Raw genomic sequence first — 26,185 nt, forward strand, 5'->3', positions numbered from 1 at the left:
GATGAGGCTCAAATACTCGAGTTCCTGCCACCCTCACTGGAGATGTGATGCTCCCTGCCTTAAGTCTGGTGTAGCCCAGGTTACTGTAGGAATGTGAGAAGAGAACCAGCAGATGGAAGATAGATTTTGCTCTCTCACTATCTTGCTTACAATCTCTCTCACTCTGCCTTTCAAATAAATTTTTTGATAAACTAACTGCCAGTATTCCCACCTTTCTACCCCTGAAGCAGAAGTGTACTAACCTGTTGCATTCTCGAATTACCCAGAGAACTTTAAAACATACTTATGAAGATAAATATCAAAAGAAATAATAAAGAATTGAAGGTGAGTGCCTATTCAGAATGTGGGATAAGATGAATGCTGTTGTTAGTTACTGAGCCTTGGAAAACTCGGACTTTATACTATGTCAATATGTCATTTGGAATTAAAGAAACAGTTTCCCACCAACTACCAAGTTTATTTAAGATGCACTTGCAGGGCCTGGAGCCGTGGCCTAGCGCCTAAAGTCCTCACCTTGAACGCCCCAGGATCCCATATGGGCGCCGGTTCTAATCCCGGCAGCTCCACTTCCCACCCAGCTCCCTGCTTGTGGCCTGGGAAAGCAGTCGAGGACAGCCTAAAGCCTTAGGACCCTGTACCCGTGTGGGAGACCCAGAAGAGGTTCCAGGTTCCTGGCATTGGATCGGCGCGCGCCGGCCCGTTGCAGCTCACTTGGGGAGTGAATCATCGGATGGAAGATCTTCCTCTCTGTCTCTCCTCTTTGTATATCTGACTTTGTAATAAAAATAAATCTTTATAAAAAAAGATGCACTTGCAGACGGAAATAGCAGTGGACATTAAGTAAAACATCTCATGCCAAGTGCTTTGCTCTCTCCAACAATAAGGCCTTCAATGTTTTTGTAAACAGCCTTTACTGTCCTTCAAATTGATGGTCTGTTTAATCACACAGTAGGTACCACGGATACAACTAATCACAATATCCTAACAGGTACTTCTTATGAAACAATATTTTCTATCATCCAGTACAACCAGGGTTTTTCTGGGACAATTCACTTTGGTTTTAGAACATTTAATGATGTCACCTGACATTTTAAAATATGTACGAAACGGCAAAGCAGCCCACAGTTAGCATTTATCATTTAGGATACGCATATTCAGTGGGGCTTCAGAGTACCTTAAGGTTGCAGATAAACACTAAGTATGCAAAACACAAGTACAAATTTTAGGAATGACATCCAGAATGAAAATAGGGGTTTTAGAGCCAACCCGTAGGTGAAGACACAGATGTGGATGGAGAGAGTGGTTGCTACAGAAGTCTCAGCATGGAAGGAGGGTTTCTTTTATAAAAACAGAAATGAACTATGAGCTATTCTCATTACTGTATTTGCAACCTCTCTTCACATCTCTTTGGAACAGGAATTAGCCAGGGCCAGGGCTGCAAAGAGTACAGCGTCAGTGACTGATTTCAGTGCCAACTCATACTGCAGCTGTGTGTGTAAACAGCACAGCTCAGAATTTGTCACAGATGGTGCCAGCTAGTGAGAAGGTGTCTAGGTATTCAAAACAGAAGTTGCTATTTTTTCAATAGGCAATAAGTTCTGTATGTCACTTATATTCAGATTTTAAAATATGTATTTTAGTTTCAAAACATCCTAAGTTTACAATGTAATATATAAAGTGTATGATAGATTTGACACAAGCACTGGTAACTATACATTCTCTTATGTAAAGCACTTACATTTCAAAATACATATTTGGATATGATTATTTTATTCAACTGTAAAATTCTGTTGTGACTGCTTCAAATTGTTCAATATGTGGCACATTAAAAACTACTTCTTTTAAAAGATACTCAATAGAAGATGCAATATTATCACAGAGAAATGGTCATTTCCTAAAAACAGACATTTGTATAAATATTAGTAACCTTTAGTTATTATCGGAATCACTGATTACACTAATAAGGTAAGGTGAAATTGGCCTTTAGAAATCATATTCGCTTGTTTCTAAACCTCAAGAACTGAATATTTTCTAGTAGTTGTAGTATTATTCATAATGAGAAGAGTTTTTTTCACAGCTATTTATAGAGTGCCCACTGTGAGTTAAGTGGTTTATCTGCACTTTGCATTTCAGTTGTATCATAATCACATGAGGTAGTATTTAGCCATTTTATACAGTACAAAGTAATAGCGCTCTATTCTAATACAAATACATCTCATTGCAAAGACCACCATTTTACCACTACATGCTGCTGTCATTGTTGGTATCTGAAACAATTTTTACTTACAGTTCTGACTGGTCTGCTTCAAGATCCAGCTGCTACAGTCCTTAAGTGCACACACACCGGTCATCCTAGGCCCGAGTGAAAATGGGTAGCCAGCCACTGTTTTTGTGAAGACACTTAAACTGCCTATGGGGAAGCCTGGGTGAAGAGGAGGGGATGCTGGCCTCTTGCCAACAACCATCACACCCTTGCCAGCCATGCGAGTGAGCCATCTTGAATGTAAATCTGCCATCTCCAGCCCAGTCTTCAGATGACAACAACTTCATGAGATCCAGAGCCAGATGAGCCCATCTTAGTCATTCTCAAATATCTGATGCACATCAAGTACATGAACAAATATTTATTTAAAAAGAGAAGTTCTGATAGGTTAATTTGCTTTAGCAATGATCTTTTAATATTTTAAAAGCTTTCCCATCTTATCAATTTTTTCCTGTTCAAACACAGATACATTATAGTTAAACAGAAATGCTTGCTGCTTTACTAATGGGAAAGGAGAGTAAGAAATGGGGAAAAAAACCACTTACTGATCATGAATCTGCCTCATGATCAGTCACTACTTTATCTTCTTTCTTTTACGTGATTTTTCTACTTTTTCCTGTCTCCGTTTACCACTGTAGTAAAGACACCTTGTATTGCCTCAAACACTTCAGCAACTTTCTTTTTAGGGGGAAAAAACCCTACTTATTTATTTGAAAGTAGGATTCACAGAGAGACAGAGGGAGAGACATAAAGACAGAGATTCTCCATGCACTGGTTCACTCCCTAGTTGGCCCCCACAGCCAGGGCCAGACAGGCCAAAGCCAGGAACTTCCTTCAGCACTCCCACACTGCAGCGGCCTAAACACCTGGGTCATCCGTTGCTGCTTTTCCCAAGTCATTATCAAGGAGCCAGACCAGAAGTGGAGCCACTGGAACATGTTACAGAAGGCAGCTTCACCTCTTAGGCCACAACACTGGCCACCACCTTAGCAGCCTTCTGAATGGACTCCCATTTCAACTTTTGATATTCTATAAGCCATAATAGACATATTTAACTATTTTAAAAGGCTAATATATTTGTTGTACAGTTAATATCAAATATAGACATACATAAAATATTTTAAACATAAACTTGGGGCCAGCACTGTGGCACATTAAACCTCTTCCTGAAGCACCAGCACTTCACATGGCTGCTGGTTCAAGTTCTAATTGCTTTACTTCTGATACAGCTTCCTGCACTCTCCCAAGAAAGATAAACTGGAGCGAAAATGTAAAACACCTTCGATAAAATACAACAAGTATGAACTTTATCACACCTAGGTCAATACTATTTAAACTCCTTTTTTCTATGAGAGCACTGTTTCTTTAAAAAAAAAAAAAGATTGCCATGTATAACACTAATATATAAAACTTTTAAATGCAGAGATGTTCTGATTGAAGCAAGGCTCATGGGTCCCATTCTAATCACGAAACAGCTCCCAGTTCCCAGGTTCAGCGCTAGCCAAGGCCCACTGCTGGGCATTTTGGGAGTGATCCAGCAGATAGAAACTTTCTTCCTCCTTTTGTTTTTTTAAATCTCTCTCACCTCTCAAATAAGGACATTAAAAAAAAGAGGGGTCCCATATGGTAGCCTAGCAGCTAAAGTCCTCACCTTGATTGCACCAAGATCACATATGGGTACTAGTTCTAATCCTGGCAGCCCCACTTCTCATCCAGCTCCCTGCTTGTGGCCTGGGAAAGCAGTCGAGGATGGCTCAAAGCCTTGGGACCCTCTACCCCTGTGGGAGACCTGGAAGAAGCTCCTGGCGCGTGATCAGCTCAGCTCCAGCCTTGCGGTCACTTGGGGAGTGAATCAATGGACAGAAGATCTTCCTCTCTATTTCCTCTCTGAATATCTGCCTTTCCAATACAAATAAATAAACCTTAAAAAAAATTATTATCCCTAAAACAACCAACTAGCAGATGGCAGATGCATATTCATTCATATTCTTTTTTTTCATCTCTCTCTCTCTCACACACACAAGCACTTTTAGCCCTACCTTTAAATTAAATATTTTTTAAAGAGTAATGACGAAGTAGAGTAACAAGGATTCAGGAGATACAATGAAATTCAAACTCTTGCCATGAATTACCTCTCCAAATTAATTTCCCTCTTTAGTTCACTGCCTTCAGGAAGAACACAGGATTTCATTTCTGCATCTAAGTCTTTGTATTTTCAGTTGTGTTTTGTGGAAATATTTTTTCTGTGATTTTTTTTTTACATGGCTGGATGCTTCCCATTATTCAAATAGCTATGCAAATATCATTTCTTCCCTAAATATCTTCTCCACTGTCCTCCATATAAAAGTCTTATTTCAGTTTTTGCCACATCATTGTGGTTTTAATATTTATTTATTTACTTACTTGCTTGCCTATTTTAATGGGGAGAGGGTGAGAGGGACAATGGGAGAAAAGGGAAGAGAAGAAAAGAGAGTGAGAGAGGAGGAGGAGGAGAGAGAGAATTAGAGATTTTCCATCCACTGGTTTCTCCCCAAACAGCCAGGACAGCCAGGTCTTAGCTGTTAGCCTAGAAATCCATACAGGTATCCCATTCTGGTAGCAGGCTCCAGTACCTGGGTCATTCTAGGTTGCTTTCCAGGTATCTAAGCAGGGAGCTGGATCACAGGTGAGGCAACCAGGGCTCAAAATAGCCCTTTAATATGGTATGCCAGTATGGCAAGAGATGGCTTAACTTGATGCACTGGGACACCAGCCCACTGTTTGAGTTTTACTTATCTTATTCTGGAATTATCTTTTTTCTATGAGCACTTATCTGTTAGGCTAGCATGACTGTCACAGAAACCTCCCCCTATAATACTCCCTAATGTATTCTAAGTATTCAGTAAATCCTTGGTGAATAAAGATTTGGGAACAGAAGATAGAGCCAATGAAATAAAGTCTCAAAAATCTGAGAACAGCATCAACATCAAAACTGGAGGGTGCTATCATCAGAACATCCAGTTATGGTACTTAGCGGGCAGAATCTAGAGGGAGATTCTTAGGTTACTGGGGGGTTTGGCCTTGCAAGATAGTTCTCGTGAAAAGGATGCTTTAAAAAAAAAAAAAAAGCACAAGTTTGGGATCACACTCTTTCTCAGCTTCCTGGTTCATATGTTTTCATCATCATTCCTTCTCTACATGAACTCTGCAATCATCATCTGCTACTTAACAGGATTGCCATTATACTCTCCTGTCCAAAACTATGAGCTAATTAAAACTCTTCTTCCTATAAATTTCACAGAATTTTTCTATTATTAGTGGCCTCACTGTTGTATAACAAAACTAATACAGAGTGGAATCCATGGAAATAGATGGCTGGCAACATGGCACAGTGGGTAAAGCTGCCATCTGCAATGTCAGCATTCCATATGAACATTAGTTCAGGTCACAACTGCTTCACTTCCCAACTGCCTCCCAACAGATGCATCTGGGAAGGCAGCAGAAGGTCCTGTGACTCATGTGATCAACTCAGATGGAGCTCCAGGTTCATGGCATCAGCTTTGCCCAGCCCCAGCCACTGCTGCCATTAGGACAGTGAACCAGTGGATAAAAGATGTCACTCTCGCTCTCTCTCCTCTCTTCACACACACACATGCACACACACACAAATTCTAACTTCCAAATAACATTTTTTAAAAATAAATTAAAATTTTAAATAAAAACATCAGATTTTAGGGTTTATGGGAGTGAAGGAAGAATAAAGATCATGGTTTAAGGTGTTAGGAGACAATATTTATATGTCTGTCATATTTCTGCAAGCAAGATATTGCTATGATCCAAACTGTCTTTCCAAAGGTAACAAACCGCCTTTGGAAAATAGAAATGGTGCTTGTTATGCAGCAAAAGGCAGGAATGTGTTTACTGTCCAGTCTAATTTGTTCCTCCAGGGCAAAACACAAGAATGTTTACTGTGTGTTATAATAGATTCCTTAAGCTTGGAATTCCTCTGTTCCAATGATCTCACAGTGTTAGCATGGATCATCTTGCCTTCCTCATGTCTTCCCAGGGAGACTTCAGAGAATCAGCACAAACTGCTAACACAACTACTCCATTGCTCTGAGTAGTAATCTTTCCTCATCTTTGACCCAGGAATTGCATGTTTTCTACCAGTATCTCCGAAACAACAGCAGCCTAACTTCACAGTTTTGAGAGCAGGGTAAAATCACTCCCGTTACCTAAGGTCAGACACAGAGAAAATAAAAATGAAACAAAGCTTAGTAATTAGCTCTTTTCTGATAAAGAATGAAGACAGTCCGCTGAGGGAGGCAGAGGGAACAGCAGGAGGTTTCACAAGAATGATTCTAGAAACAGCCTCTGTGAAAAAGGTTTGCTTAAACTAGAAATGCAGATCTCTTCTTCACCCTGATAAATTCTACCAAGTTATAAACTCTAGTAAAATTTTTGCCTGATTCATGTTAATTTTCTTTCCAACCCACCTCTACAGTTTGACTTAGATCAGGCAGCCCTGTTCCCTTCCTGTGCTATTTCATAAATCTCTCCAAAGAACCTCTCTTTGCCCTGACCCATCCCACCAACAGTCTTAACAAAGACCAAGTCTCATCTTACCACTTCTCTATTTAAATTCTACCTATTGCTGCCTACTGCTGAGAGAACAGGGCTTTATTATGGTAGCTGAGGTCTTCAGAATTACTTCTCTTAAGCATCTTTCAATTCCTACCTCCAACACAAACCCTGCAACTGTCACTATATGACATACAACTTGCTATTTTCATAGCTTTACAAATTACCTTTGGCTACACTGCCCCTTTTATCCAGTATGTATTTTCCATCACTCAGTAACTTCTTTCACATGCTTCTGAAATGCCACCTCCTCTGTGAAGGACTCCTGTTTCCTAGTAAAACAGTATCTTTTCTTCATTTGAATGAATCACATACATTTTCTACTCTAAGTTTCTATCATAACTACCTGATGTCATTGGACCATTAATACCCTTTTGTTTCAGTGACAGTGCTCTGTCCTCATTCTCCTCCTACTTCCCTCCAGCTTCTACTTCCCAGTACTGTGTTGCCAGTTCCTCAGCCTCTTTCTATCTCTTAAATGCTGAGTTCCTGAGGGACCTTTCTAGGATCATATCTTCATTCTCTACCTTCAAAACACCTCATTTCTTTCTATTTCCTCCTACAAGTTTGCGCCCTCTAAGGCCAGTGTCCACGTCGCTCCTGAGGGTCTGGCTTATATTATCTAACTGCATGCTCACCATTACTACACTATATTTCACATTTATCTCAAGCTCAACATTTCTAAATCTGAATTCACATTGTTCACATTCTCCTTCCACAGTTCTAATTACACTGATTGAAAGCATCACCCAACTGTTGAACCAAACCAAAAACCCAAGGATCACTTTTTCAACTACTTCTTTCATAAATCTCCATATCCAGCTAATCACCAACCCTGTTGCTATTACAAAATAAAAATTTCATAATTTCATCTAGTTCTCTACCCCTACAGCTACCATCACAGTTTATGCTCCCAAAACCTCTCAACCCATTGCTCAGAAAGCCCACACTTTGCAACCCTTCCTGTAATCTGACTCCTTTAATGGACTATCCACATGGCTGCCAGGGCAGATTTTCCTAATCACAATTCTATCACCCCTATGAAAACCTTACTGATCTTCCATCACACTAAGAAAGAAAGTGCAATGATACACATGCCCATGCACGAAATGGACCTCATTCATTGATCCACCCTCTCCTCTGGACACTGAAGTCTTGGAATCCATCCAGCTAGGCCATATTCTCTTGTCCTGTTGCCATTTCACACATTATTTCATGTGAAACACTTACCTATCCCCACCTTTTTCTCTCTTCCAACCACTTATGTGGCTGACACTTCCACATGTTAGGCATTATATTAGCCAAAACTTTCCTCAGGCAGCTCTCCCTAACACCAGGCCACACCAAGACCTGGGCAGATGGTCACACTCAGTTGCATCACTGGTTATTTCAGATTACCTTGCATCTTGCTCAATCATAGTAATCATCATTTGCACACTTAGAATTACCTATTTGTCTCCTAGGCATGATTATAAGCAACCTGAATCACAACAGATAATAATGCAGCCATGTTAATCAACTAAACAGATGTTCTATAGACATTTCTTGTCAGATAAATACATTAGTGCCTTGTCTCAGCCAAACTGGAACACAGGTCACCAGTGGCAAAATATGATCTAATAAAGTCATAATCACACATGTGTTATGCTCAGAAAAGGCACTTTGTTTTCCTTTTTTTTTACTTCTTTAAAATTTAAAATCATTAAATTTAAAAGAACCTGATCTTCATACAAAAGTATAGCCTAGTTCCATATCAGAGTCACAGCTCCACTCCCAAAGCCAACTTCCTGCTAATACACACCCTGGAAGGCAACAGATGATGGCTTAAGTACTCTATGCCTTTCAATTACATTTCAAAAAATGTTAATGTAAAAAAAAGTATATTAAAAGAAGTGACAAATCATATAGAATTAGAGCGCTACAATCAACCTGAGTTTAACTTCTACAGTTTTTAAATCTTAAGTCATCATTTCACAATAAATTTGATTAAAAAGTTATTTTAGTATTCTTAGGGAGAGAAAATCATTTAAATAAAATTATCTTGCTATGAAGATGATTTCCATACCCCCAACAACTTTAGCTTACGTTACTAACATCAGTCTGCTTTGACTATATTTTAAATATTCTGTATATTTTCTTTATAGCTTAATATCAGCCATCAAAACCACTAATGTTAACACCACTTTCAAAAACAATCATTCATGTGTCACTCAAGGGCAATATTTTTGAAGCAGACATGGTTTTGAATGTATCTGCGAACTGACAAGAACTCAACAGCTATAATGGTTTATATTATTTTTAAAGCAATAGAGTAGCCAAGAAGATGAAACCAGCCAAATCAAATTTCATTGTCTGGTGGTTCTGAGAGTCAAAACAAAATAAATCTATGCTACAAAACATTGTAACATTTGAGAGACTTGTTAATAGCGACCTGAGACTTTCCAAATTCACCAAAATCTTGGCCACACCTTCAAGTGGGTGGCACAAGAATGGCCCATTATTTCTTAACTGGCTGAGAGAGGACCAGTGGGGAACATGTTCCCTGCAGGTTACCGCCCAGACAAGGAGGGATGAAGGAACACTTAAAATGCCAAAACCATTCTGAAAAACATCCCTGCTTCTCCCTCTCTCCTTCCAAGAAGAACCCATCTCCCGCCCCTCTCTTGGGAGATGCTTTCCCCTTCCATCTTCTTTTCACGTTCACCTGGTTACTTTGCAAATAAAACTTGTCTGTCTACAACTGATTCTGGGCTTTTTATTTCTAAACTAAGCTGAGCAAAGAACACACCGAGCTTTTCTGGTAATAGAACCAGTTACTTTATTTTGTTCAGAAAAATCAAATGGATTAAACTGTTAAATAGCACTGAAACTAGTCAAAATATTTTCAAAACAAGAGAACTCATAATTAGAATTCACAGCTGGTTTACATTTCTTAGATTTTTCCTGATCTTCCCTTCTGTAGTTATTGTACTCAGGCCTCACAGAACTTTAATGATGCTGTTGAAAAATACTGTTTAAACATTTGTTGCTAAAATATTTACAGGAAGTATTATAGCAAACACAGCATCTGATGAAAAGTGAAACTTTCCCCAAATGTGCAATTAAATTACTGGTTTTTAATTAATTTTGTATTAACCTGTGTTTTCCTCTTAAGACAGCTTTTAAACTACATTTACCTGGAAAGTTTATGAACTCAATCACAGTTTAACTTTTTTATATTTACAGCTTTCTTTTCATTTGAAAAATCATACAGATCTTATAAGATGAAAACAGACAGAACTCTCACATTGCCAAAGCTTCTTAAATGTAGCCAGATTAAAGAGAATACACTGAGGTCTATTCCATAACTAATTCTAAAAAAAAAAATCGTGCTGGTGCTAAAGTGGTACAGCGAGTGAAGCTGTTTGCAATGCAGCTATTCCAAATTCAAGCGGCAGTTCAAATCCAGGCTGCTCCACTACCAATTCAGTTGTGTGCTAATGCACCCAAGAAGGCAGCTGAAGGTCGCCCAAGTACTTTGAGTCTCTGCTACTTATGTGAGAAATCAGGATGAAGGTCCCGATTCCTAGCTTCATCTGTGGAGTGAATCAGCGAATGGAAGGTCTCTGTCTCTTCCTCTCTATCACCTGCCTTGTAAATAAATAAATAAATCTATAGGAAAAAAAATCCTGCTAAAAATCTTCAACACTCCAAGTACCAAATTAATTTTAATTAAGTATTTCCTTTTAGTAGTTGAATTATTTTTTACAAGTAATGTAGAATGTGGATCAACAACTCTAACAATTATTGTCATTTAATTACAGATAGATGGATACAAAATAAGTCTTTTCTTGAGCTATTTATTCAGACATATTTTGCATTCCTTAGTACTAAAGCAATTTAATAGCTTCATCATTTTTACAAGTATTCTAAATAAAAGGTTATGTTTCAACAGTTATATAATATTTTGAGAACAAAGCTTTAAAATAGGTTTTTAAAACTACACAGAAATTATCTTAAGTTATCACTAAAGATTGCTTAAAGGTAGCCTGCACAAGCATATTAAAATACAAGTTTCCTGTATTAAGAAACGATATTAGAGCTGCCATGATACCTCACTGGTTAATCTTCTACCTGCAAGCACAGGATCCCATACAGATACTGGTTCATGTCCCAGCTGCTCCACTTCCCATCCAGCTCTCTGCCTGTGGCCTGGGAAAGCAGTAGAGGATAGCCCAAAGCCTTGGGAACCTGCACCCACGTGGGAGACCCAGAACAGGCTCCCAGCTACAGCCTTCAGAGATGCTCAGTTTCAGCCATTATGGCCATTTGGGGAGTGAACAGGCAGAAGGAAGATCTTTCTGTCTCTACTTCTCTCAGTAAATCTGATCTGCCTTTCTAACAAAAATAAATTTTTTTTTAAAAAGTTATAAATTCATAAAATTCATTACACAAAACATTCACCTTTACAGCAAATAACTACGCACACTCTTCAAATACAGTGCCCTTTTGGTATATAAATCCCCTCTACCACTGGCTAATAAGAGTAAACAGAGCAGCTTTCTGATGGAGAAACTCCCTCTTATGGCCGGCAAAGGAATGGACCTGGTGCTTCTAGGAGTATCTCTGATCCTTCAGACATTTTAAAAAAAATTCTGATGGTGGATCAGGAAACAATTACAAATGCCTATGATCTCTATATGCCTCTGTATGTGACTGCTCATGCTAAACTTGATAAATGTTAGCTAGGAGGACCCAGGGCAGGCTGAAAGCCCTAGGTGGCACCAAAAGTTCCTGCCAAGAACAGCCGCCAGACTCATTTAAGTGGAGCCAACCAATCAGAAGACAACACACACCCTTATCTCAAGCCCACTCATCAACAATACTTAAGGAGTACACAGCTCAGTGCAGGAGCGAATTTACCGGCCTTAGAGCCTTAGCTGCCTCACAGACCAATGAACCTCGTCTGGGAACAGATTTCAAGAAACCTGGTTTTACCATCACTCTGGTCTAGGTAGTCCCGTTGTTTTGGTGCGGTTTTGCATCTAACAATAAGCAGCAAACTATTAACACATCTATGTATTCTCCTAATTAAAACCTAACTAAATTCTGTATTTCTGTTTTTAATCAGCTTCACTTTGATTTAATAAACATTTTCACCCAACTGAGTTTCAGTGCAATGTAAGTTACAATTGAATTTCACACTATTCTTAACCCCATAATGTAGAAGATTGCTTTCCTAAACTCTATGCCTTTCTTGTTTTTCAAAACCATCTATCATTATGAAAAATAGAATAGCAAATATTTGAATATATAGCATGTTTCAATTTTTCCCCAACAGGTATTAAAGCAGCAGATGCTGGCTTTCTTCCCCTGTCTCAACCTCTCGCCTCCAGTCTACAAACACGTTCCTAACATTAAATGTAAAACTCTGAGTCTCATGAAAGCAGTGGCATACAGGCTACTTAGTAACTTCAAACTAATGAGATTCCAAACCAACTTGTTTAATATAATTTTCAATTTTTTTTTTTTGGATAGCTAAATTTTTAGTCAATATGTGAGAAACAGCCAGAGCAATCCCACTACCTTAATGGCTATTTATATGTAACTCCCAACACTATAATTTAAGGCTTGCATAAATTATCTCCCAAACATCTAAATAAGTTTATACAAATCTAATAAAAAATTTAAATTCTTTGTAGAGCCTAACCAAACTTAAATAATGAATATATACACATATACATACTTGTATATCAATCATCAATTTTGTATGGGTATATACGCAGACATATATATTTGTGTGTGTGTGTGTGTGTGTGTGTGTGTGCGTACCCCCATACTTCCACACTCTACTGGTCCTCTATATAGCTAAGAAATTAAGTTATAGTCATTAAAAGGATTACCCAAAATAAGTGCCTGCATAGCAATATCTTGGACAGGGTTTGAATGAGTTATATATTTAACAGAGCGTGTCAAATGTGAGGATTCCCATTCTTGAGACTATATGTATTACCCAAATGAAACTATCTGAAGCCTGAATAGTGCTTTCAGTAATACAGGCCTGGAAAGGACACTTTTTTTTTTCTACCTGAAGTGAATTTGATGCTTATGAAAGACTGACAGATTCGGAAAAAAAAGTATAGCTCTAAACTAAATTAAGTATTCACAGAACAAACACTGCAGCTGCAAGAGCAATTCAAATTTCCTATCACCAATGTTTCAATCCTCTTTCAGAAGAACGATTTCTGAGGTCAGAGGTTACTCCCATTTTCATGGCTATTCAGTCCCTGGTTAATGCAGCTAACATGGGTGCTATTAAACAGTGGCAAGTGTGATAATGGATATATCTGCAAAAGCAGCAAGTCGTTTTATAAAAGCTGTCAAACACCATAAAAGTAGTGATTTCTCCATTCCACAAATTGTTTCTATAATATTTTATCTGAACTGGCTTGCATGACTCAAATACTAAATTCGTACTTTTAAAATAAAATATTAATTGCATGAAACATTCTGAAAGTTTCAAAGAGGAACAAAAATAAGTTTAAAACCAAAATATGCATCTAACAAGCCAAAAGCAACAGCCTAACTGCCTGTACTTATCCCAGTTTCCAAACTGTATGCCTTAGTCTGCACAAATACATCCATTTCACAGACAGAAAAATAACTCTTACCTTCAACCCCTTTGTGCTGATTATAAATAGTAATCTAACTAGATTTGCACATTATAAGGAAACTCATATTGTAAAACAGATAAATCATAATATGATTAATCATAAGTAATGAAATATCACTTCAAACTTATATAGCAAGAACCAAAAGAAAAATAATTAAAAGTGGTGGTCTCAAAGAAAAGTATTATAGGGTCTAGAGCAATGGCTCAGTGGCTAAATCCTCCCCTTGCATGGTCAGGATCTCATATGGGCACTGGTTCGTGTCCCAGCTGCTCCACTTCCCATTCAGCTCCCTGCTTGTGGCCTGGGAAAGCAGAAAAGGATGACCCAAAGCCTTGGGACCCTGCACCCACCTGGAAGCTCCAGAAGAAACTCCTGGCTCCTGGCTTTGGATCTGCTCAGATCTAGCCGTTGCAGCCACTTGGGAAGTGAACCAGCTGACAGAAGATCTTCCTCTGTCTCTACTTCTATCTGTAAATCCACCTTATCAATAAAAATAAATATATCTTTGTTAAAAAGGTATCATTAAAGGCAAATATTCCATAAAACATTTTTATTTCCAGAAATGCTGTAATATTTCTATAGTTTATTAAATGAAAAAATACATTTAAAAGAAACTTAGAGTCCTGTGTTGCGTCACTACATTTGAGAAGTTTATGCACAGTTTTGCATGACTCAGTGTCTGACAGAGGATCTCTGATACACGTGTCATCTGAAAAGAAAGTTAGCATAACTGTCAGTTATAACTGTCTAGAGTACTAAATTGATCTTGATTTTTCTGTGATTGCCAGGAAATTCTTAAAATGGAATCATTTGTGCTGAAAAAATACTGAAACACATTTAAACATGAATGCAGCAGAAATATTCACAAAATCACTATAAGACACAGATAGCTTTTCTTTTTAATTTCCAGACAGTATTTCAAATTAAAAAATAATTGAAAAAATTTAGAATTAACACCTGATGCTGTAGGTTATTATCTGTATAAAAATATTTTTCTTCCCTTTTATCATACAGGTAAACCAATTATAATTACTCTTCATTTCAGAAACTTCAATTTAATAATTTATTGACCTCAATTTACATAGGAATGCAAAGATTTTTTTATGAATAAAAGGTAAAATATGCCTTAAGTAAACCTACTTTTAAAGTTTTAACTGATCATTAATTACTTGATAAGATGAAACACCATTAGAGATAATTACACAAATAGTAGAAAATAACCTTAAGCTTAATGGTAGTAACAAAGAAATTCAATAGTTAAATATTTATTGATAACCAAATTGGTCCTCTTTTTGGTTCTGTTTTGTTCTTCTGTTAGGGAAGTAGAGCCAATGGAGCTTCCAATAAACAACTACCAAATATCTTGATACTGTCACTTTGGGTTCTAACTTCCAAGGTAATTCACATTTGAATCCAAGCCCAAATAAGGACAAATCATTTTAGTGTATTTTAGCAATTTGGTGTTTCTTATTTCTAAAGAGGTTCCTCATATCATCATTTTAAGTTCACAGACCTTCTGGGTTTTTTTTTTGTTTTTTTTTTTAAAGCAGTACTTCATTATATAGCCCTTGCACAATTGCACCACCTAGTGTTCACTAGGCAGAAATTCTACAAAGTTAATAAAGTTCTGTCAGTACTTAAAAATCACTACCATGTCCCTCGCCAGACAGCTACTCCCACTGGAGAGCGGGGGCTGGGATGGGGACAGACAAGACTAAGCAAGGCTGCAACACCTGTGCGCTGCATGTGGACTAGATCAGGGAAAAGCCAGGCTGGGCTGATTATTCCTGCTGGTGCAAGCATAAATTAGAGTGGGTGAGGGATGTTTGGGCTTGGCCGCAGCATCAGCTGGCAGAAGCTGGCACTGGGGGCTAATTCTGTCAAGTCAAATCACAGAACCACCTAAAGAGTGTATAAACCGGGACTGAGAAAGACCTGGGAGGGAAAAAGTGGGTTCCCCCTTCTTGGGTCACTATTCCCGCGGGAGGGCATGAAAACTAGGACAGGGGCTGGGCTGGCTAGACAGAGAGGCACTCAACAACATCCGTGAGGGCTGGATGGTTGAGCTGGTTAGATGGAACTAATACCCACTGACAAGTACAAGAGCCAAATGGGAAGCGGGACAGACTGGTCTACTGCTACACATACTGGCAAACCAGGGTAGGGGGCGGGCCTGGTGGGGGTTATTGTGGGTCGCCCCGACTAGGCTGCAGCTCCCACTGGTTGATGTAAGGGCTGAGTATGTGCTGGGCAGAACCAGACTGGACTGCAACACCCATTGGTTCCAGTGCAACTTGGGACTGAAAACAGAACCAACCCAGCAATTGCAACCACCAGCTGATCGGGGTGATGGACTGTGCTGGGCCCTGTGCTTGCTAGACCATACAAGAATCTAGTCTGGGAATACCTGAAAGTTTCTTTGGAGATCTCCCCAATCGAACTGCTGGACTCAGAACTCTAACCAAGAAAAGACAGAAGACAGAACAGGTCTATCATTCATCTCAGCTATACGTTGGCAGCGAAATATGGGGCAAACGGAGACTTTATGATGGACCATATCAATCAGTGGACGACCTCATCGAGCGAAACTGGCAGTGATTCATAACTGGAGAACTATTAAAACCACTTGAGCAAATATCTCAGAGCATGTCCCACTTCCGGGACTTGGGGTGGGCGGGGAACCAGGTGGGGCTTCTCCCTCAATATCCCCCTTTACCTCGGATACATGATGGAAACAATATGGACATAATAGTATTACCCACTTCCCTATACCCCCGAACCTTTTTTTAACCGTAATTAACTATGTAAACATTGTCAACAACAATACAATAAAATTAATTTAAAAAAAAAATCACTACCATGTCACCCAGATGACAACACCACACCACATTACATCAGCTCTTAACTTTAACTTGTTATCTTTGTTTGGCTTCTAAAGTTTCATAGTTTAGGTAAGTATTAAAATTTTTCATTGTAAGTCTGATCTATTTAGAACTATTTGGACATGTGCTAAAATGCATATTTCAAGTAAGCTCAAAAAGAACATATTGTTATTTCAAAAAGAATTACTTTTTTAAATCTGGAATTGTTCAGTACCAAAAGCAACAAAGAAAAATAAGAATGGTAGGTGGCCTTTTCATATTTAAAAGTAAAAAAAGCATAGGGCAGGCATTTTGGCTCAGCAGGTGAGATCATCCCTTCAAATGTCCACATCCCCAAGTGGAGAGTGCTGGTTTCAATCCCAGCTATTTCATTTCCAATCCAGCTCCCTGTTCATGCACATGGGGAGCAGCAGAAGGTGGCTCAAGTACTTCAGGTCCTGCCATGCATGTGGGAGACCCAGCTGGAGTTTCTGACCCCTTGGCTTCAACTGGACTTAGCACCCTTTGTGACAATCATTTGGGCAGTGAATCAACAAATGGTAAATAAATGAATGATGGGTATTAACCAAAAAACAAAACAAAACAAAAAACAACAACAAGAAAAAACAACACAGTATTCTACCGCTTTCTACTAATTTGGCTTCCTAAGGGAAGCAACCCAAATCTTTTGGGGAGGCGGGTGGTTCATATTTGGTCTTTATGTAAATAACACATGCTTTAAAATAGTCAAAATACATCATTCCAAGCTGTTTCATTCCATTAGGGAAAAAACGGGGTTTTTTTTCTCTAAAATTTGTTTAGTTCCAAAATAGTTACATTTCAATAAAGAACGCTATCCTGATGACATTTAAAAGCTCCTGCTAAGGCTAAAGCCCTGGTTCCCTACTCAGCCCCCTTGTTCTCTCCTCACCCACACCCTCCGGAGGCACAGCACTGCCCTGGTCTCGACAGTCACGTGACATTGCAGCCACCCAGCCAGCACATGGAATCTAACAGAGAAAAGGCAAGTAGGAAGAGCAGGTAAGCACAGATTGGAGCAGTCCTGGAGGCGCCTCCGAGAGCAACAGACTAGGTTCTTACTTGTGTTCATTCAGAAGCATACTTTAAAAGCTATTTTGGTTGGGGCTTGGCAGAATGGCTTAGTGGCTAAAACTCATATTGCTAGTACCAGGATCCCCTATGGCACTGGTTCATGTTCTGGCTCCCTGTTTCTGGCCTGGAAAAGCAGAAGATGGCCCAAAACCTTGGGACCCTCACCTGCATGGGAGACCCAGAGGAAGCTCCTGGCTTTTGGTTTCAGATCTGTCCAGCCATTGCAGCCACCTGGGGAGTTAAAGAGTAGATGGAAGAGCTTTACCTCCTTCTCTCTGTAAATCTGCCTTTCCAATAATTTTTTTAAAGTAAAAAAGGTTCTTTGGTTGTGTATGAACAAAGCCCATCATCTAAACTTCCACAGGTGCTTCAACAAAAAATTATTTTTCTTTTAACGAAAGATCTTCTGTCTGCTGGTTACTCCCCAAGTAGCCACAATACCTGCAGCTGAGCCAATCCAAAGCCAGGAGCCTGGAGTTTCTTCCACGTCTCCCACATGGACAGGGTCCCAAAGCTTTGAGCCATCCTCCACTGCTTTCCCAAGGCCACAAGCAGGGGGCAGGATGGGAAACAGAGTAGCCAGGACACAAACTGGCACCCATTTGCGATCCAGGTGTGAGCAAGGCGAGGATTTAGCCACTGCGCTACCATGCCAGCCCTAATTATCAGATTTTTAAAAATTAATGTTGGCTACAATGTTGAGCAATAACTCACTTAAATGTGTACCAATGGGTGATAAACTAAGAGTTACATTAAATTTATATTATTAACCTGATATTTAAAAATGGACATGATTATAAGTCATTGCTATATTACATGGTAATAAAATATAAATGACAAAGTGTTCAGATGAATTACTATAATAAACACTGCCTTCAGTTCAATCTAAGCATCCATTAAATAAACTAGAGAGACATACAGAAAATCTACATGGAACAGAAAGGTACTTCAAGATCTTCCAAAGACTTCTGATCCATTATCTTTACACGGCAAAGTCAATCCTATTCATTTTCTAGCAGCAGGGTGCCACGACTGTAGATTACAGAATTCCCTGGCTAGTAAGCATACCAGTTCTCCAACCTGCCAATCTCCAGTGTTGAAAGCCTGAAGAGAGCCAAATACAAATTAGATAAAGTGGGTAAGTGTGAGAGCATGTGTATGTGTGTGAGAGAGACACAGAGAGAAACAGAGAATGGGAGAAAGGGAGAGAGAGGGAGAGACGAGAAGGAGGGAGGATGGAGGAAGTGAGAAAGAGAGATGAAAATGAGGCTTCAATCTAAATTGCAGACTAGTCCAGGCTCTCATCAACTCTTTGGACAGTGCTTTCCAATATCAGGCCGCTACCACTATGCATTTTCTTATTTCTTAACTACACCTTGCAATAATCTACCCTTTCTTTTGCCTTAGCACATTTTTTTCACTTTTCCCTTAGTTCCGATACGCTTTATATAATTTATATAATTATATAATTTTTTATAATTGGACATAAGAAATAATAAAAATTATACCTTTATGTCATAATGTGGACAAGAACTCTTATCCATCCAAAAACATTCAAATATTCATTGACCACCATGGAGGCTAAAGGTAATACAAGAATATAATAAGTCCTTAGAAAAAAAAAGGGGGCAATCCAAAGCCAGGAATCAGGAGCCTCTCCCACGTCTCCCAAGTAGGTACAGGTCAATGACTTAAGCCATCTTCTGTGTGATTCCCAAGCCACAAGTATGAGCTGGATCACAAGTGGAGCCTCCAAGACACCAACTGCTCCAAGAAGCCTATTGCTGAGAAACTGTCCTAAAGGCCACTATCACATAGAACTGCAGTAAAAATTCTCTTGATCTATGTATCCAAAACATCCGAAGTCTAAAATTTAGTTCAAAGTAGTCCCAATTGGCAAGTAACATCAAGGAGCAAACAATTCCTCTTGGAAGAATGAATATATTTCTATTCAAGAGCACAAAAACTCCCTTATGTAACTTTTCAAATAAAAAAATACCATAACAAGGCAAGATATCACTAGAAAGAATCAATAAAAGCAATAGAAAGCAGAAGCAAACCCAAACATAGTAAATGTGAATTTTGGGGCACAGGTTATAATATAACCAAGTGAATACTTCTGGAGATCTTCCAAAAGTTTATGAAAACGTACATTATAAAAAAACTATTCAAGAACCTCAGAATTTTTACACTAAAATAAACATTTTAATTTTTTAAAAAAGATCTAAAATACTACAGGATGGTAAAATATATTTTGAAAACTATTATTTAAATTAAAAAATCATTTTTCACTTACAAGTCAAAAAGTTAAAAGCAATAGAAAGAATATTAGAGGGGAGAGCGGGGGGAGGGGTGGGGTGATTCCCAGTTCCAACGAAACTGTATCACATAATACAATGTAATCAATGAATAATAAAAAAAAAAGAATATTAAATTCAAGAGAGGTGGAAAATATGGGAAAATAGATTAAAAGACAGTTTAGGAGGGCTGGTTTGATGGCTAAATTGACTAATCCAGCGCCTTCAAGAACCAGCATCCCCTTGGGACCTGGCACAATAGCATAGTGGTTAAAGTCCTCACCTTGAAAGCGCCCTGGGATCCCATATGGGCACTGGTTCTAATCCCGGTGGCCCTGCTTCCCATCTACCTCCCTGCTTCTGGCCTGAGAAAGCAGTCGAGGATGGCCCAAGTCCTTGGGATCCTGCACCCGCGTGGGAGACCCAGAAGAGCTCCTGGCTCCTGGCTTCAGATTGGCTCAGCTCCAGCTGTTGTGCTCACTTGGGGAGTGAACCATCAGACAGAAGATCTTCCTCTCTGTCTCTCCTCCTCTCTGTATATCCGCCTTTTCAATAAAAATAAATAAATCTTTAAAAAAAAAAAAAAAAGAACCAGTATCCCATATGGGCACTAGTTCATGTCCTGGCTACTCCACTTTCCATTCAGCTCCCTGCTTGTGTCCTGGGAAAGGAGTAGAGGATGGCCCAAAGCCTTGGGACACTGCACCCATGTGGAAAACCCCAATGGGGCTCCTGGCTTTAAACTGGCTCAGTTTCAGCTGTTGCAACCATCTGGGGAGTAAACCAGTACACAGGAGAACTTTTTCAGGAGATGTCTTTACTGGAAATGACATTTCAGGAGATGTCTTTCCAGTAAAAATAAACAAATCTTTAGAAACAAAAACAACAACAAAAAAAGACAGTTTAGAAGATTGCTTAAGATGTTTAGAGAAATTCGATCATACATCTGTTGCTATGGTAGCAGAGGCCCAAGCACTAGATCACATTCCATTGATTTTCCCAGGCCATTAGCAGTGAGCTGGACACAAACTGGAGCAGCAGGGACTCAATCAGTGCCTATTAGATGCTGGCATTACAGGCTGCAATCATATCCACTATGCCACAATGCCAGCCCAATTGTCAAAATCACAAATACAGTCTGACAGAATGACCTCAAGGAAAGAATATTTAGACTGACCACTGGCTCCAGATGTAAGAGAAACCATATAATGAAAGAAAATAACCAATTCTAGAAATTTATACCCACAAGCACCATCATTGCAGGCTTAGCAAGTTAAGTCATCAACTGCAGTACCAGCAGCCCATATAGGGGATAGTTCCAATCTGGTAGCTCCAATTCCCATCGAGCTCTCTGCTAACACCCTGGGAAAGCAGCAGTAGATGGCCCAACTGCTTAGTACTTCTACAACTATGTAGGAGACCCAGAAGCAGCTCCTGGCTCCCAACTTCAGATGGACTCAGTTCTGGTGATTATAGCCATGTGGAAAGCAAACCAGAAGATGGAAGACCAACTCACTCTCTCTGCCTTTCAAATAGAAAATATTTTTAGGGCCCTGTGCAGTAGCCAGTGGCTAAATCCTCGCCTTGCATGCTCCACCGGGATCCCATATGGGCACCGGGTCAGGTCCCAGCTGCTCCACTTCCCATCCAGCTGTCTGCTTGTGGCCTGGGAAAGCAGTGGGGGACAGCACAAAGCCTTGGGACTCTGAACCTATGTGTGGGAGCCCCAGAAGAAGCTCCTGGCTCCTGGATTCGAATTAGCTCAGTTCCAGCTAGCGCGGTCACTTGGGGAGTGAATCAGCGGATAGAAGATCTTTCTGTAAATCTGCCTTTCCAATAAAAATTAATGTCTGTAAAAAAAAAATACATTTCCAAAAAAAAAAATCCATACCCTATAATAATATCTGTCTGGAGTTGGGAGAGACAGTTTTAAATAGACAAACAAGAGCCAAAAAGAGTCTGGTACCAGCACACTTTCACCATAAAAATGAATATAACTCAGGTAAAAGGAAAGTAATCCCAGATGGGAATCTGAGATACAAACTGGATAAGTGAGAAACATAAGTACAATTTAATAAAAACCTAGCATTCAACTCATAATGCCTGTAGGGGATTCCAAAAAGAACTGAAATACAAATCAGCAATAACATATAAGCCAGGATGTAAGTAAAGACGTTACAATATTCTTAGGCCCCTATACCATGTGAAGAGGAAACAGATATAGGGGCTCCAAACATGATATTCCAAAATATGAAACCTTGGGAAAGTGAGTATTTTATGCTGAAGGAAATGGAGAAGCAGGAAAATCACTCTGATCTTCTCCCTCCTTTTCTCGAAAAACATTCTCCTATGAATGCTGTTTTACCCTATACTTGGAGGGAAGCAATATTGCACAAAGGGGTAAAGAAGATTCTAACATTTCCCACATTATCGCCATCATATCGTAACTTCTGTCCTCAATTACTTCTCTACATTTACACAACTGCCACAATTTCCCTTGGATCAATGGAACTTCACTTCTGAAAACTCTCAAAACATACAAAAACTTACAGCAAATAAATCTGCTATGCTTTTCTCTTGCTTATCTATCTTTTATTATGGAGGAAACAGCAATGATCCTTGTAATAGGTGAGGAAAAAAATATTCTCTCACCAAAAAAATCTGTTTGTAAAAAAAAAAAAAAGGCAAAGTGGCTAGCATTCTACTTATTTAATACACACTTTTTTTAATGAAAGGATGAGTCAAAAGGTCATAAAAAAATGGAGTGATTGGGTGAATTGGCATGGAAAGGAATGAAAACTGGCCTTCTCTCAATATATCTGGTCAGAGATTTGATTTAGGAACCATGTCATGGTTTACAAAACCATAAAACAAAATTAAATAAAAATGAGGGAGGAAAAGCAATCTGTAACCATCAAATTCAACCACACCATTACTTCAAGTGACTTTAAAACCGATCAATATTTAGTCTGTATTGGTGCAACTCTAAATCAAGTGGAATGTTGAAATAACATTCTTTATGAAACATAAATTTTTTCTATTGCTCATTTATGTTGTTTTTTTCTATGTGTGCCCAGCTAAACAAACTTACACCAATACATTAGAAAAATAATTTTGATTTTCAGTAGATTCCAGAAGTAATAAAATGATGAAAGACTTTAAGATCATTGTATATAGATAAAGTAATTCAATGAAAAACCAACCAACCAGCCAGGAAGACTATATAGTGTAAGCAGTTATCTCCTCTTTAGGAGTTTACAGATGAGCTGAGAAGATGAAGAATGCACACATAAACAGTAAAACAAATACACAAAATGTTTAATGGGAAATACGTGATTTCATATTAAGCAGAAGTAACTCCCAAAGCATCTGTATGTTAATATAAAGAAATTACTAGGGACCAAGAGTGACTAGCAACAAGCAGCTTCTTGGAAGAAATGGAACAATCTGCTTTGCCAAATAACAAATAACCAGCAATTAGGAGAAAACTGCACCTACCAAGAACCATAGTTTGTTGCTTTTTTTTTTTCAGCATAAGATAAATACAAGTTTGTCTTAAGATGATTTCTACGAAGCAGTAACACTAACAAGAGTTTGGCTACCAGCAAACTACAGAAGGTCTGAGCACCAGCTAATATGAAATAAAATTTAAGGCAGCAAACAAAAAGCTTCTAACAGACTTTTCCTGACACCTAGAGAAACCCATATTTAAAAATATTACACCACTATGAAGGAGCAAGAATGTGAAGATAAGTTCAATTTGAGTTTAAGCAGCTTTTCCCAAGAAACATGAAAATTACAAATAATGTGAACTCTCCAACTGTTAAATTCCACTTCTGAAATACGATGCTACTTTTTCTTTTGTCTTCTTTAAAGACTAAGCATTTATTTCAGGGTTGTGGGAAGTATTTCCCCCCATCTTCGTACATGTCAGAGCCAGTTAATTCTGTGGCTTTGAAGTTGCTTCAAGGTCTGTCATTTGGTTACGCTGAGGATGAATGCCTCAGGTGTTTTGTCCCCCGAGATGCTTTTTTTTCTTAATTCATTTCAAAAGAAATGATTTGTGCATTTGGAGGTAGGTTTTTATTTTTTAAGAAAATCAGAGTTCTGCAGTGATTTTGTAACTCAAGGCACGATTTTCCATTCATCTATTTTTGTCTAAGTATGTAAACTTGTCTTAAATCAACCTGATGATTAAAAAACTATTTTGTATTAAGTATTTAATGTAAACTGGGTCATAAGAATACTTCACTTTAGCAAAAAGCATATCATTTATTCTATATTAAGAAGTAACTTTAATGAAAAAGCTGCAAAAGTAGTACAAAAAACGTTTACACATCCTTAACTCAGTCTCTCATTGATAAATTAACTCTAACACCATGCTCTTGTACACACAAACACATATCTTTTAATCATTTGAAATTGGGTGGCAGAAGTGATTATCCTCCCATTATTCCTCAGTAAATTAGCATACATTCATAAAATACAAGACACTCTTCTACATAATCAAAATATAATCACCAAAAACAGTTCATTAATGTCAACAAAACTTTACCATTTAAGCAAGAGATTCAATTCAGGTTTCACACATTTTTCTGGATGCTTTTATTTCACTGCTATGTCCGTCTGATCTCCTTTAATTGGGAATATTCTTGACATTCCTTGATTTTGGTATTTCTGAAGTGTAAAGGTAGGTAACTTCATGGAAGTTCCCTCAGTTTGGATTTTTCTAATTCTCTTTAGTATTACATGTGGCTTTCATGTGCTTCTGGTAAAAACACCACAGTCCTGATGCTATATTCTTCTAGGTTTATTCCATATAAGGAGTTTCTCAATGTTACTTTGTCCAAATCTGGAGATTGAAACCTCCATCATTTGGTTAAGATGGTATCTACCATGATTTTCTTTAGTTCATATGTATTTGTACTTAAATAAAGAGCAAATATTTTGTTTTCAGATATTTTAAAGTTATGCAAATACACATCTCATCAAACTTTCAATCATTAATTACAGAATGCACTGATGATTTTGCCCAAATTTTTAAAAATATTTATTTTAAATTGAAAGGCAGATTTGCAGAGAGAGGGGAAACAGAAAGAAAGAGTTCTTCTACCCACTAGTGCACTCCTCAAATGACCACAATGGCCAGAGCTGGGTTGATCTGAAGCCAGGAGCAAGGAGCTTCTTCCAAGGCTACCATGTGGATACAGGGGTCCAAGGACTGTAGCCATCTTTTGCTACCCATATGCATGAAGCTGGATTGGAGTGGAGCAGCTGGGACTAGAATCAGAGCTTATTTGGGATGTTGGTGCCTGTAGGTGGAGGATTATCCTATTGAGTCATGGCGCTGGATCCAATTTTGCCCATGTTATTACTATGAAGACAACAACAGTGATCTTATTTTGGCTTTCTTTTTTCATCATTATTTTACGATACAACTCCATAGCCCCTGGGATTTCCATTACTTCTGTCTTTCCCTAAACCTCCTCCACACCGATTTCCCCTATATTATTACAAAAGTATAGTCCCTCACAATCTGTCATAAGTCCATCATTCTGCTATTTAAGTGCATATTGACATTGCAGGCATAGACAATGGCAGGCACTCCAGCATCCTACTGTCAAGATTTATCCAACAGTTTCATTGGGAGTCCATATTGCTTCTGGAAAATAGAGTTGCATACCGCATTGTGTCTTCACATCTGGATATGATATTCTCTATTACACAGTTACTATACACCCCCTTAAATGAAAAGCCACAAAACAAAATCAACAAAAGAGAGAAAAGTAGAAAATATACAACAGCATGAAGTTAAATAACATGCTACTGAATGACCAATGTGTCACTGAAGAGAATGAAAAAGAAAATCAAAGACCTTCTTGAAGCAAATGATGCTATTGTGTGACCTATGAGTCAGGGAGAAAATTAGTAAGAAAAAAAAAAACGCTTTTTTTAATGAATGAAAATAAAAACAAAAATATCAAACCTCCCTGAGATATAGCAAAATTAGTCCTGAAAGGGCTGTTGATGTTGTATTTTGTATGAAGGTTGCCTTACATCAGAGAGAAAACATATGATATTTGTCCTTTTGGGATTGACTTGTTTCACTGAGCACAATGGTCAGAAAGGATTATATATCCTTTCTTACTTGCAGATTTACTCTTTCTATGAAACCAATATCACCTTAATACCAAAGTCAGAGACAACACAGAAAGAGAACTACAGACTGATATCCCTGATGAACCTAGACAAATAGATCCTCAACAAAATACTAACCAACAGAATCTAAAAAGTGTATCAGGCAGATTATTCACCCGGAGCAGTTGGGACTTATTCCTGGCATGCAGAGATGGTTTCACAATCACACATCGATAAATG

At 38.5% G+C, this 26,185-nt stretch overlaps 1 protein-coding gene across 5 annotated transcripts in view; it reads right to left on the reverse strand.

Annotated features, from left to right (window-relative positions):
* The window catches only part of WDPCP (WD repeat containing planar cell polarity effector), a 327,334-nt gene that overhangs the window by 268,108 nt on the left and 33,041 nt on the right, over positions 1-26,185 (reverse strand). Inside the window, exon 1 of one of the 5 annotated variants that reach the window (XM_058667871.1) lies at positions 13,887-14,002. The exons of the other annotated variants lie outside the window; for them this stretch is intronic. The gene's annotated coding sequence lies outside the window, so the exon portion shown is untranslated. Of the gene's footprint in view, positions 1-13,886; positions 14,003-26,185 lie in introns of those variants that run through there. 5 annotated transcript variants of the gene reach the window in all.

Source organism: Ochotona princeps, chromosome 8, assembly GCF_030435755.1.
Source record: "Ochotona princeps isolate mOchPri1 chromosome 8, mOchPri1.hap1, whole genome shotgun sequence".
NCBI classification, from domain to species: domain Eukaryota; kingdom Metazoa; phylum Chordata; class Mammalia; order Lagomorpha; family Ochotonidae; genus Ochotona; species Ochotona princeps.